A 15,230-nucleotide genomic window follows, 5' to 3' on the forward strand; every position below is an offset into this window, starting at 1 on the left:
TAAAGAGCGGCCGCTAGAGTTTTCTCGGCAAGAGCATCCTGGTTAGCACAAGCCCCGCTATGTTCTGGTATATTCTGGTATATTCTAGTATATGCCCAGGGAGCTATGAATGTTAATCAGAGAATGACCAGTTCTGAATGTATGGACATTATCCTATTCAGCTATTGCGTCACAGACTTAAGGAGGAGAAAAAGTGAACCGGAAGATTTTTTCGCGGTGCGTCAGACAGCACGGTGGCTGCAAGAGCCCGTCAGCTAGCTGCCCATTTCCGGCATGATTATCGGAGCACACTTGTACATGCAGTGGTGACTAAGCCAAAGAACATCAATGTGTCCACGCAGCTGGAAGACATTTCCATTTGAGCCAGGAACAACCTATCGGGCCCTGCAGCGAAGACAGCACCGATGAATTCCAAGAACCAATAGCTTCCCTCGCACAGCTGATGCTCGACCAGGACTGCTTTGCTTAAAGACAATACAGTAGCAAAGTTGTCGAATACATGTCTGTGGCTATGTCGTAAAGGCGATTTGTAAAGTGCTGCGATGCACTGCCAACACTGAAGTGCTTATGTCCGACACTGTAAGAAGTTTGCTGACATTGATCTGTCACACCCGTGGCCTTCTCGAGCCACCCCGTTGCCATGCATGCTACTGAAACGATTCTGCGGCAAAGCAGTGACGTTCAGAAGCGTCGTGTGCAGGCACTGACTCTAAAAGCATTAGAAGAATTTGTGGAGGGCGACACAAGTCCATGCTGCAAGACTGTATCAAATGTATCAAAGAATGTATCAAATACAATGAAGAATGTATCAAATACAATGAAGACCCGCCCCATGTTATCAACTAGGAAGGGTCCTGTTAAAAATATAAAATTCTTTTGCACGCCGTTGAACCCAACGGGTGCACGCCGTTTGCGCGCCGTTTGACCCCACAAAATCATTCGCAGTGCAATGGACACCCGCACCACTATAATAACTTAAGAAGTCTGGTGCTGAAAAAAGTACGCTGTACTACATCTGGGAGAGATTGGATGCTGCTTTGCCCAACAAAAACGTGCACAATACAATGAAGACCTACAAAATGTTATCAACTTAAGAAGTGTGGTGCTGAAAAAGGACATTAAAATAGGTCTGATAGAGACTGACCGTCCTCTGACCCATCAAAAGCGTGCGTAATACAATAAAGACCCGTACCATGTTATCAGTATAACAAAGTTCCCGGGCTCAAACCCGACCGCGGCGGTTGCGTTTTTATGGAGGCAAAACGCTAAGGCGCCCGTGTGCTGTGCGATGTCAGCGCACGTTAAAGATCCCCAGGTGGTCGATATTATTCCGGAGCCCTCCACTACGGCACCTCTCTCTTCCTTTCTTCTTTCACTCCCACCTTTATCTCTTCTCTTATGGCGCGGTTCAGGTGTCCAACGATAGATGAGACAGATATTGCGCCATTTCCTTTCCCCAAAAACTAATTTACTATTGTTATTATCATCAGATTAACAACTTGCGCTTAAAGGGTATTAATAAGGAACTTTTTCTATCAACCATTCCTGGAAAAACATTTGACGTGTGGAAAATAATGGATTAGTGTTGCCTACCAAAAGTTGTTCCGTCTCTCTCCGGTACAAACCGTAGAACTGAGAAGAAAATGCGTCTATGATGTTCTGTCGTTTTTTTCTGAAGCTGCCGCTAGAAATTGATTACCTACAAACAATGCTCTACGAGACTTGCGAAAAGGAAAATCTGAGAATCTCTCTGCTATATAAGGCGTACGAATATAGCCTTCATGTGTAGAAAGCACAGGCTTTGTTAGCTACTCGTATAGGTTAGCTACCGTGAAGCTTCCGAGCAATTTTCATTACTAACAATCCGTGTGATCGCAAGCAGTTGGTTCTATTTTGCCCAGCTGTTGTTGTTTGGCTAAAAAGGAGGTTTCCATAAATACTGCATACTGTAGTACTGTTCACCTTCAAAAAAGATGCTTCAGTGCTTGTGCTTGTTTTTGTGCTTTGCAATTTTCAGTAGTTACGCTGTAAGCCGTGATCTTCCTCAATGGACTTGGGGAGACATGATCATGGACGGATGGAACGTAAGTATTGTTTTCCTGTCTGTCATTCATTTGAGGCCTGCTCAGGGGAATATCATTTCGCAGTGATATTACCTTACTCCAGTCCGCTAGCCAAAGTTTCGGCAACGGGACTTGTTGAGAACACTAAATCTCCCCTCGACCGTCCTTGTCTTGCCTTTTTTTTCTCAAGAACCTCATCATCTTGTATTTTTGTGCTGTTGAAAGTTACAGCAGTGCAATACAGACATTACACCTACCATGAAATTGTAGCCCATGGTATGCTCTTGAGAGAAACGTCGTTTTCCTTCATATGCTAGGTGTCGCAGCTAAGTGATGGGGAGTTAAAAAAAAAACACGACGCGCTCTGAAAACATCCGACTTGTGGAGGACTGCATGGGTTCATTTCAACAGGAAAACATCGTGTAATTTTCTTCTTAGCAAACATAAATTATTCCATTGTTTTACTGTTAATTTAGTGGAAACATATCGGTACAAATTTTGGAGAACATTTTGAGACCTATCCATTTTAGCTGTTTTCTCTAAACTAACTTAGGTGTGGTCGCTCTGTCCTTGAGCAAAAAAAACAAGGTTGAAGTCTTTGACGGCCTATGCGCTCCCGCGTCGGGAGAAGAGCACCTTCAAATGTGCCTTCATGAAAAGTCTTCAACTGCACAACGGCACAGTGAATAAAAAGGCCACCGGTCACAACGATTTTGCTGGAATCATAGTATAGTAACAAAAGCGCCAACGTGCTGAACAGATATAAATAACTGTGCTCAACCGCAAAATGCCGGCTGCTTGGTCAGGCAGGCCCCTGTGATGGGACCACCATCGTGCAACCATTACAGTCACCAGTGGGCTGATTAATCTTTAATTTATCCATTAAGTTCCCTATATGTGGAACAATCAAAACTGCCGGCAACACGACGCTGAGTAGCATTAGAAAAATTTAGACGTGCTACGCGTTCAGCGACGCGACACGCACTGGGCACTAACTGTTTTGCACAGCCTTCGGAAACTATCCATGAAAAGCGGGCACATTTGAAAAGGCACGCGTCAAAAAGGGATAGGACGCGAAACATTTTTCTTGCTTACAGCCATAGCATTGCTAAAACGCTACAAGATGTACTCACGGCGGCTGCAAAGGTGGTAGTCGGTCGAAAAGCATGCAACCTTTGCATTGGTTACGTCGCAGGTCTGCACCCAGATCTTTGTGGTTTCCGGACTTAATCGAACTGGTCTCGATATTGCACTAAGGGTGCCGATTGACGACGATATCTTTGAAGTGCACTCCGGTATCGACTGAGCGGGCATGAAAGAAGCCACGTTCCGCGTCACGCAGGCGAGCAACTCGCCACGACTGGAACCGGACAAAGTATTTCGGCGCATGTGGAGTAGACAGTCTGTGAGTTCTCGCTATGGGAGCGGTGTGGGTCGAGGGCAATCTATGCACCTGCGGTTTGCAGCTCTCGCTTTGCCATGGGAACCGGATGAAACGTCCTTTAACGCAAGGGGCTGTCCTCGGAGGCTAGCTTCATGCGGCGTGTTATCCTTTCTTGAAGCCTGGCTCAACTTAGCCCCACACAATTAACGGTCGCTGACGCCGGACTAGTGCACTCATTTATTAACATCTACTACAATCGAACCGCACACAGTCGTCTTTTTTTTTCATTTCACGTGGTTTCAAACGTGGCCGTCGTGGCCACACACTAAAAAAAAAAGGTTTAGAAAGGATATCTCTTCACAATTTATGCTAGCTGAAGACGCGTGGATTAACTATGAACTCTCCCAAAACCCAGTTGGAGGTCGTCAGTCTGTTTCGGAAAACTTACACCTCTTTTTTACACTCTTAAAACCAGCTCTGTTCCCCCTCCACGAAGATGCTGTACAACAAAGTACGCAACCCGCATCCCCTTTCCTCTCGAAGATGGCCCCTGAAAGCGGGGTGGCTGGTTTATTTCGATGAGAATAGTTAAGAGCTATGCTGGCTTTGCCTAGCCAGGGAAGGTAGGTGGTGTGAGTCATCTGTGGACACACGCTCCCCCCTGGATTGATCGTTTTGATCAGTGACTAAAGGACGCTGGCGATACTGACCGCGCCTCCTCGCTTCGGCAAGGGCCCAGAAGGTGCTAGCACTAAAGCCCGGAATTATCTATCGGGGAAGAACACGCACAGCGATCTCCTCCCCCCTTTCGCCTAACATGGTCGGCAAAAATGGCGGAAGAGTAGGCTTGGCGCATGCGCGGAAAGTTACTAAAAAAGATGCATTGGCCGCAATCGGCCACGACAACCACCACGCATGCAAACATGTTGTTGCCTGCTATATGATCGAAATAACTAATATTCGGCGCATGCGTTTTGATTCTTATGATTTGGTATCGTTTTATAACAGTAATAAGTCAGCAAAGACCAACGGCATGATGGGTTCTGTGCGACATCGGTGACCAATAGCAGCTCTTAGAATAAAATTCATGCCTTAACGCTCCACTCTAACAAACACACCAGAGCCCCGAAAACGTTTTCATATATAATTTTGGCCTATGATTATCCTTTTATTAAAGTAATAAAAGGTTTGAACCGTTTTGCTTACCAGATCTATTCGCTAGCGTTCTTCTTCATTTTCTAATAGCTTAAGATAAGCACCAGGGCGCTTATTTCTCCCCGTGCCATTTCCAATCACGAGCTCTGCTTTTCGAGAAAACCTTCGTTATGGCACGTGTTCCTTGAGCAAATAAAACGACATAGTGTTACTCGAAATCAGCCCTACGCCTTCTCACGAGACTCATTAGACACGAGCCAGATCGTATCTTGCACCCGCCAAGATTTTCCACGATAGTGCGTTGCACGTTAAAGTCGCTTGAGTATTAACTGGAATATCAACAATGCGAGACGAATAAAAACAAGGATCCAGGTTAACATGAATACAAGTTATTAGATCAAAAGCTTACGAACAAGCGCGATTATTGACGCAGTATTTTTATGTTAACTGAAGATATATTGTAATGTAACTAAAGTCTCGAATAAATTGCATTCTCATATTTCTGCCCCGTTTCAACATAAACGAGCCGTACTCACTGATAAATGCGTCACCTTCACCACTGATACTAACCACGCTAAAAAACAAACTTAGGAAAAATAATTCGGTAGCTGAAGAGCAATAATAACGATTGTTAATGTGGACTGAACATTTTATATATATATATATATATATATATATATATATATATATATATATATATATATATATATATATATATATATATATATATATAGATTTGTTTGAGTCGACGTTTCGGACCGATGCTGTCCTTTCTCAATAAAGGACAGGCTCCGGAAGAAACGTCGACTGTCTAAATAAAGCGTCTAAACTTTGCATATATATATATATATATATATATATATATATATATATATATATATACACGCACTTTTTTGTTTAGAACACTTCTACTGTGACTCGAGCCAGGCCTCTGACAGTTGCAGTTTTGCTCATCTCTATAAACTACTCAACGCAGCGTAAGACACATTTAGACGTTTCCTTTTCAACAACTTTGCGGATCCTTCCTCTCGACATTAGATAGCGAAAGCTACGGTAATCATTCTTCAACATAGCGGCATTTCCTGATCATGTTTTGACGTCTACAAGGGTTTTTTACACCAAAGCAGTTCGATTTCAGCTTATTTTAAATTAATAAACAGGGATTGAGGCGACCAACGCAGTTTAAGTCTATTACGAACCTCTCTTGCGGCTCTCTTGATGAAATTGTGCTGCACGCTTACAAGTGCAGAAATTAACTTAAACTAAGTGTACGTATACGTCATTTTTAGCTTTTCACTTGTTTCGCGCAGCTTTAATGCAGTCTAGTAGTAGAGATAGGTAGAAATGGAGTTGTCTCCATTTTTTTTCGAACCTATGAAAGCATTGAATTCAGCAACAAACCGGGTACCACAGGAAACAATAACCAAGGCGCTAATATTACGGCAGTGCATTGTGAATTCGGATGGAGTGGTTCATGGGTCAGGAAATAACTTTTTCTTTTAATGACTAATGATAAGAAGTAAACAGTACATTACATTGGATAGACGCAGCCCAAAGACCAAAGCTCGAAAATAAATGAAGCTTTGGTGTATAAACAGACAGGCTTTCCTCCATCATCGTGAGTAGCTTCGGATGATTGGGACTGTTATCATGTGCGCACAAATAAAACTGAACTAAAGGGCGCACATGTTATCGCACTGATGAACTCATCTTTAACAAAAAAGTTGCCTATATTGAATAAAATGAAAGTGCGTATAATAGGCAGAATCGTCCGAACCGACTGTCGCTTGAAGCGCCTTAACTCGTGCTTGGGCTGGCAGAGCGCTGGCAGTGCCCAATTTCTCCTCACTAGAACCATCCTACTCGAGCGATGAGAGGTGAGAACTCCTTCATCAGCAGTGGTCGACTGTTCTTTGAAACCATTTTCTGCGCAATCTTCCTCAAAAGTTCAAATGTCTGAATTCTCTTTATTTGAGAGAAACTTCTCAACACTCGGTGCAGGTTTACTGAATCCATATTTCTATATCTATACCTATTTCGCTTCAGCTAAACTACTCTGGGAAAGAGCCGGTTTTTTTAGCTTTGTTCGGAATCTCCTGAAATGTGTGGCCCATGAGCATACTTCGAAGTACAGGAAGGGAAATTTATTGATAGTTATTTCGCAGTGCATTTTGTATGCGGCAGTAAATGAGGTTTACGGCAACATCTGCGCATTTACCCATACTGCATAAAAGCAGGTTATCAGAAAAGCCTCAAACGCATACTGCAGGCAAGAAGAGGAAAGTCGAGACAAGAAAAGTCTCTCCGCGCTCGTTGTCTCTGAGAGCGAAGAGACTGTGGACGCGGCGAAAGCGTGGAAAAACGCGTGTTACATGGGCAGAGGGGCGCACGCAAGAAGAATGCAAGCAACGCGCACATGCAAGCACAGAAGGCTGTCGCCCCGCACGCGCGGCTCCCTGCCGAACAAAAGACGCGAAGCAGTGTTTTTGTTTACATTTTGTACTTTTTCCTCTCGCTCTTAAGGTCACGTGCCTGTCGATTTGGATTGGCTATTTGCTCTCGTACAGTCGCAGATGAAGCCGCTGCTTACCACACTTGTCGTAGTTGTTGCAAGGTACAGTGAGTGCGTGTCACGGCGCGCGTTCCTCTTTTCGTGCTGTACGGCACGCGTGCGTTTTGAATTCGGTTGTGTTCAGCGATTGCTTCATCGTGCACGCTTCATCTATGAGCGACGCTGCAGTGAGCGACATCTTCGAGAAGGAGTCAACGTCTTAAAGAAACCTCGCACGCCAGATCGTCGCAACAAGCTCATCGTACGGATTCTTCGCGGCAAATTTCAACCGTGCGTGTAAGTGACCTTTTCGTTTGGTCCTACGAGTTTTTCACCTGCCATCAAGTTAAGCCGTATTGAATAACGATGCTTTATCATGAATCGTGTGCGCGAGCAGTTACTTTTTGATATTTTGTGTTTTGAGCTGGCTGCTTAGCGGCCGGAGGAAGCCGATTCGTATACAAAGCGCGACCGCAGCGGCGTAATGTGCTAGCATCTTTTTCATGCTTTCGCTGCAGGCTCGATCCTTCGTCTCCTCCGCGGACGAATTTTGCTTGTCGTATCTTCAACGCAGCGTGTTTGCCCCTGTTGACGTCCATTCATTCAGGTATGTCCAAAGCGCAGTCTCCGTTCTAAAAAGGGCGTGTAAACGAGTCTGCACACTTCTGAGGCACGTACCGAGCGCAGTGCTCACATCTACCGCAGCACTGTATCTTATTCTCATTGGGCAGTAATCCTGCAGTAATTTTATCGCTACAAGACGACTCCACCTGCCAGGTCGCTTTTTGTTTCTTCCCTCGTGCGTAGATGGACGGCTTCAGTTTTTTTTTTTACTATGGAGTAGTAAGCAAACACTAAAACAGTAAACGTGGAACGTTGATAGGCAAGAAATTAGCAGCTTACTTGTGCTGTACGTTTTCCAGCATGCGACCTTTTTGTACACCTTGCAATATTCTTTGCTAACTCAGATAGCGACTTCTCATGCCAGCAGTTTTAGTGTATTGGAATGGAAGGTGCGTGTGCGAATGGTGTTGATATCTAACCTGCTCTTCACTCAGGCCGAGAACAAATGGTGAAAAGTGGACTTGTTTTATGAGAGCTGAAAAGTTCTGGGCAAGTTGCTGACCAAACATTTGATCACAAAAGCTTACAGTCTATGTCACATCTTTTTTGTGCTCTTGTACGCTTGTATTCTCTTAAGTTCAGTTCAGCGCTCACTCCTTGTGGGAGAGTGCAGGCTTTGTTGTGTCGTTTCTAAGCTTTTTCTGTTATGAATATTTGAATACAGTAAGCAGTAACAATATAGTTCTTTCTTCCTTCTGCAGTTGCTGTTGTCAGACAATATGCTAATTATGTTAGCCACCTAGTTATAGTTCTACGGTACTCAGCAATTGTGGTGTAGAAGTTTGTCTAAGCTTACTGTGCGAGGAGCTGCCGGTATAAACTAGCGCACTGCGTCAATTACACCTCTTATAGGTGCATGTCAAGTGCTGTAATGGATAAAATTTGCATTCAAATGTTGTAGTTTCTCACTGTGAAAATATTCCTGCTGTTTCTTGAGCATGTGTGCTGCCATTAAGTGGTTTAATGACTATAGAAGTTATGCCCAACCATAACACTAATGCCATCATTGTTGCTTCTATTGCAGTGCACCTGGCGGTAGGAGGGATGCAAAGGCGCGCAAGCATTGCCCCTCCTGGCACTGAAGTTCAACCTGGCTTCTTCAAAACTGCACAAGTAGCTGAGACTAGATTTGTGTGGCATGTATGTTATTATGTTGCTATTATATTGTAGCTAGTTCACAATTGCTTCATGTCCATCAATGAACAAGTTACACATTCCATGCTGCTACACCCATTCTATTACACGGATTTTGGAGCCATTCAATGTTTTGGAGGACATAGTAGTGAAGGAATTTTGGCATAATGGTGTGACTAATTGTGATCTCTTTTTATTTCATGAAGTGTCAAAGCAGTTTTTTTCAAAAGTAGGCTAGACTTGAGCTAAGGTTTCATATTAAATTAGTTTGAGTTACGCTGCCTGCTATTCATATCAGGGAAAAGTCAGAACAAAATGACGCACAGCTGTAGTAGTCCTTGGGAGGCTGGCATGCAACCAAGCTAATATGAATAGCACCGTTAATGGATGTAAATCTAATTATGATGTGAAGATGTGTGAGGCTGCCAATCTTTTTTGCACTTTGCACACTTACTTTGTCAGCAGGAAGATGATGTTCACTGATGCGAATAATTTTCAGTAGCTGACATTAACCCATATCAGTTTCGCAAGGGTGAACTTAAAATTTAATTAAGCTCAGGTGGCCTGCACATGAAAGCAAATATGGAATTTAACTGTTTTAATAGCAATTCTTTCAAGCTGTCAGTCAGTATTTAAAACTTCAATATGCTAAGCATCTGAAAAAATGTTATATAGAGGTTGCATTTTACTGTTCCGACAAAACGTAATTCATAAGAATTACAGCTCCTGCATATGCTGCTAGTATTAGATCAAACATTAATATGTAGACAAAAAGTTGAGGTTTGTAATTTACTCAAGCAGAAATAGTGCTTTAGAGGGAGATTATTTTATGCTGTTTGTGGCGTTAAAGTGGTCTTTCAGTGAAGGCTGGTTGAGTAACCAAGGCTTCTTGCACAGGCATAATGCAGAGCTTTAATATAAAACAGGTCCTGAATCTGAACTAATGCTACCTTTATTATAAAGGTAAATATAATTTTGTGTGTACGACGTCACCTCATTACCACATGAGTGGAGACGAATCTCTAATTGTGTAAGTTGCCCTTGCTATTAATTCTCATTTAGCCCAAAGCTTTTTCTTGTTTTCCAGGAGCGGTACCCTAAAATACAAATACAAACAAATAGAAATTTCTTATTTCAACATCAGGCGATGCTAGGGGGTCAAAAAGCTTAAAATTGGCTTGACAAAGGGATGCACCCACTTTCTTGTTATAATTAATAGAATATAGCATTTCTTTTATGCTCAAACCTTTCTCCAGGAATATAAACTTTATCAAAAGGCAGCGACAATCGGATGCACCCAGAAATGCCATCACAGACACAAGCTTCCTGCTGTTCACTAATAGAAAGTGAATTCACAGTAATGTATGCAGGGAAAGCAGAACATACTGAGAATTTAAGCTAGCGGTATCACTCACTGACACTTAGATAGTAACCTACACTTCCCTTTTAACTCACACATGGGCTACAAAACATATAGTGACACCAGATCCATATTGTTACTAGGGGCTGCATCAAACCTTAGCCGCTCTAGAAATTAGACCACTAGGAAGGCAAATTCTCAAAGCAGAAATGCAAATTCGTAGATGATGGAATGGAAAAGCAGCTAACGAGAGCAGAAGTGCAGGTCAGGGAATAAGACGTGATTAAACAATGAAAGCAAATGTAAATATGGTGAACTAAATGCATGAGTATGGAGGAAAGAATTTGTTAAATTGCATTTTATTTTCTCACATTTTGCTAGCTTTCATTTCATACACGTATTTTTCCTTTTCTTTTCACGAACCTTCCAGTAGTCCGGCATCTGGGATGCCCACAGTTTGAACCTGCAGCTAGGAACAATGTTCTGGATTTTTCTTTTTTCGTAGTAGTTTTACTTTGCTGGCCACACCGTGAATTTTTTTCGTGAGAAGCCAGTTAGTTAGCGATCATGTGAGCATATGGGTGGGAATAAGTAGCTATCATTTGGGACATGTTTTGTTTTTTCTGCATATATTTTTTATGATTTTGGTTCTCTTTATTACGCAGCTAAAAGCCAGCACTTGCTGTTTCCTTTATTCCTCCTTTTGGTGCAGTTTACTTTTTTAGACATGAACTAAACGCATGAACAATTCGTACTAAGCTTTGTAGTTAGAAAATTTAATACATGTTTTCTTCTTGGTGCAGGTCAAATGCATGGTTCATACTGCACCCACCTCTATGGCGAATACTGGCAGGGCCATTGCTGTAATATGGTGTGGCATGTGGCAAAATAAATGGGACGGTATATTTCTTTCTTCAATTCTTTTATGAATCCTTTGTGTGCAATGTGCAGTAGTACCTGCAGCTCAACACAACACACAAAGCCCATCTTACATGAAAGATTTGTCTGAACATTTCGACACTGCCTACACTTCCAGAGAGCCTATGATATATATATATATATATATATATATATATATATATATATATATATATATATATATATATATATATATATATATATATATATATATATATATATATATATATATATATATATATATATATATAAGCAGACAAGGTAAAGGAAATGAGGTTCCCGTTGACAAACTTATGAAGGGATCCAACTGTCACTGAAACCAAGGTGCATAGAGGAATGCTAATTTTTTAATGTGTTGTACTTATCAGTGGGATAATAATAATTAGATTAATCAATCCTTTAAAGAAAATTACTTATAAAGCAGCAGCTAAGCAGCTCAGCAGTCACCGTAGCTCAGTTTGTAAGAGCACCGGACGCGATATTCGGAGGTCGGTGGTTCGGATCTCTCCGGCGGCATGGTTGTTTTTTCTGCTGCTTTATAAGTAATTTTCTTTAAACGATTGAATATTGTAATAATATTATCCCACTGATAAGTACAACACATTAAAAATAATATTCCCCTATGCACCTGTGTATTGTTACCCTTTGCAATAGGGCATGAACTTGTACCCCTAGAAGAGTAACATTATCTACCATGTGAGGGTATACACTTGCACCAAAGGGGTGAAACTGCTCTGTTTATGTCGGCGTTAGTTCAGTGTTTGAGTAATTTTGCACTTTTAGATGTAGCATAAATTTACCTGTTAAAGGTGCAAAGTTCTAACTTTCATGCTAGGATATGCTTATGCTGTCTTCAGACTAACATTTACCCCTCTAAGAAAGGCGTGATGTTATACGTAGCTGGCTTAAAGTTACTCTTCTTACTGCCGTGCAAGGTTAGGCAATTAGAAGCGTAACATTGCACTATGTGCAAGAGCATAAAAACCCTGTCTCCATGAAAGCGCGTAATCTTCCACCATAAAAGGTGTCAGCTCAGCGACAAGTGACTTACCCTTCAAAAAGACTAAGATCACACCATCTTTTCATTTTACCCTGCGTCCTCGTGCATAGCAGCCGAGTCCACTAGAAAGAATTGCCACGGAGGTAGGGAGTCCAGAGGGGGATATATTGCTCATGCCCATAAGCAAATACAATATACTCCATTTTGTCAGACGCGCCAAAAAATGTTAATTCTGCTCACTGTCAAAATTTACAACCACACTTCAGTTATCGGAAGGTTACATTGTGCGTTCTGTAGTCAAATTTTCGAACTGCGTTGGTGGATTCGTAGAAGCTTTCAGAGTGTGTACGTGCCGGGATATTCAGTTTGCATCCCAGTTCACAGCAAAGTTTGGCACGTCAGTTATTGCCGTGGCTGCTTTGCAGGTTGAGGCAAGGAATCGGTGATTTTTCACATTGGAAGCAGTTAAGGTAGCGTTTCAGGGTTATGCCCTGCTGGCGAAACAGTCTAATTAGTGTCTTATGGAGAAGCGCATCGCTTTGATTGGTGCAAAAACTCTCGGCACTACGAATTCACAGAGAAGAGTACCCCGTTGATTAGTTGGAACAGTTTTGCCAGTATTTATTCGCACCAGGTGACAGCTGCGCTTACATTAGTAATGAGCAGCGGTTCCATAGACAACCGCCGTTGCAATCATGCGGGCCGCCAGAGCTGCGGCGCGGCGTCGCCGACGTCAGGATTCCGCTCCGAGAGCTGCTGAAGAGAGGGCAACCATTCTAACACCCCATGAGTGCTTACTTCACCCGGCTATTCCAAATCGGTCAACATTGCACCCCCATACTTCACACTCGCACTGATCCTAGCGGTGGCTCTTACACCGAGCGCCCGCCTTATGTAGATGGACGAGCGATTGTGTATGACCTTACTAACGAACGCGTACTCTTCTGTACCTGAACTCATATACCACATGACTCTTTATTTCGTTACTGCGCCTTTTCTATTATACTGTAAGCACCGCCGCAATGGCTCAGAGGCTTGTGGTGCTCGTCTACTGCCCGAAAGACACAGCCTCACTCACCGCAGTAGCGGTCGAATTTTGATGGCGATGAAAGGTTAGAGGCCCGTGTACTGTGCAATGTCAGTGCTCGTTAAAAAACTTCAGGTGGTCGACATTATTCGGAGCCCTTACTATGGCGTCCCTTATAGCCTGAGTAGATTTGGGACATTAAACCCTCATAAACCCTATGATGCCATAAGTAAAAGCGAGCGGACCCATGTGGGTAATGGGAGTGCCGGCAAAAAATGGAACAGACTTCGCATACACCTTTTGAAAGCTACTCAACACTTCGCTGCAATTAAAGAGGCTCTGAAAGGGGCTGTCAATAATGTTGCGGTGTGCCTAGGATGTTAAAGAACGCTTCTTCACAAATATCCTCTAGCAAGAATTTTTGAAGTGAAAAGCTTCACTACACTAGGTAAAGGCCGCTGTGCAATCGCTTTTTTTCCACGTGCGCAGAGAATACAGTGCTCTGGATTCCGGGGTATCAAGTGCTTCATGATTTCCTCCTGCGTCTCATCCACGTATTGGTGGTGAATGATACCTCGGGCGTGTGCGCCTGGTAGGGCCAAATAAATGGCGACTTGAAAGCTTGTCGGTCGCAGGGTGATTTTCTGGAGATTCGTATAAGTGGTGGCGTGGTCCCGGTTCGGGGTGCTAAAGGTGAGGGCGTTGTGAACGAAATTCACCCGAAGGTGGTCCTCTGCGGTGTGGGAGTAGGTCAAATCAAGGCTTGAGGTGATTGCCCTGCGAAGAGCGTTCTCTCCCCAGGCACGCAGATTGAGGCCCCCGCGAGGGCGAATGATTACTTTAGTCTTCAAGAGTGAGGCGTGGCACTGACGGAGCACGGCGAGGCAGCTGACGTGTCGAGGAGGGAGATGGCTGTCGGGACGCGGTGTGCTGTGCGGACGCGGAAGGCGACGCCGTCAGCGGTGGCTTGGGAGTGCGTTTCGAAGATGAGGAAGTGGCGGAGCCGCGTACATAGCAATGGGCTACGTAGGTCCAGTTCGTGGGTATATACTCTTCAGGGGCTAGACGCTCCGCCTCCACGGTGACGACATCCATGATTGGCGCAGCACTGGGCCCGGCGGCGAAGCAGAGCCTATCGCCAGCGGCGGAGGTTACGCCCGCCGTTTAGCCAAGGCCCAATCTATTGTCATCACTTTCGCAGAGACCAAGGCCCCCCGCCAAGTCTCCTACGCCGGCAATGCTGTGCGCTGCTATATTTTCAAGAACAAGGTGGAAGCCTGCCTTAACTATCGCAAAACGAGGCACCGAGAGGACGCTTTCCCGTCTCCCAAGCTCTCCAAGTTTCCTCACAGCGGAGCTCGCGACTCTGATCAGACCTCTGAATGCACCCCCACTTGTGTAGTTTGTTCTGGTCTTCACTAGACTGCTTCCTTCAAGTGTAAACGCCGCTAGAAATAGCCTCCTGTCGTGCTGTAGTGCCAGCTACAAGCTGCGAACTCAGACAGTGCCTCCACCTCCCATCGTTCCCGATAGCGGACCCGTCGCCAAGGGGCTGAGAACACCTCGGCCAAAATACATTCTGACCGCTCATTCTCATCTTATCGGCGCTCCAGCTGGAGTCGCTTCCTGTCCTTCCCACCCCTGGACTCTAGGTTGCCTCCTCGCCGAGAGTCCTCAACGAAAAATTAGGGGAGCTGGGCAGTCCCGTCTTCTCACTCTCAGCAGTCTCAGTCTCGCGATTCAGAGCTGCAAGCCATGCGCCAGATCACAGCACTTAAAGCCAGATCACACCACTTAAAGCTAGCAACTATAGACTACAACAAGAAAAAGCTTCTTTAAAGTGTCCACCCTTTGCACCCGATCCGTCATCACAAACAAACCCTAATCTACCCCTTCAACATGTTTACACCAGCTCACCTCAGGCCCCTACATCTACTCCCCCGCAAGCCAAAGATACTACTACCTCGAGTCCTCGCTCTAAGGGGAAAGCTACCTCCCGCTCACAACGATAATT

General features: G+C 44.0%; 2 long non-coding RNA genes across 3 annotated transcripts in view; both read left to right on the top strand.

The window, feature by feature from the left end:
* Nucleotides 1-1,787: 1,787 nt before the first annotated feature.
* Nucleotides 1,788-15,230, top strand: part of LOC144110298 (uncharacterized) — a 273,584-nt gene continuing 260,141 nt past the window's right edge. For both annotated transcript variants that reach the window (XR_013309789.1, XR_013309790.1), the window contains exon 1: nucleotides 1,788-2,084. This is a non-coding gene — a long non-coding RNA (uncharacterized LOC144110298). The remainder of the gene's footprint in view (nucleotides 2,085-15,230) is intronic.
* Nucleotides 7,681-11,165, top strand: LOC144110362 (uncharacterized). Its single transcript, XR_013309812.1, has 3 exons — nucleotides 7,681-7,760; nucleotides 8,802-8,917; nucleotides 11,075-11,165. It is a non-coding gene; the product is annotated as an uncharacterized LOC144110362 (long non-coding RNA).

Source organism: Amblyomma americanum, chromosome 11, assembly GCF_052857255.1.
Source record: "Amblyomma americanum isolate KBUSLIRL-KWMA chromosome 11, ASM5285725v1, whole genome shotgun sequence".
Taxonomy (NCBI): Eukaryota; Metazoa; Arthropoda; class Arachnida; order Ixodida; family Ixodidae; genus Amblyomma; species Amblyomma americanum.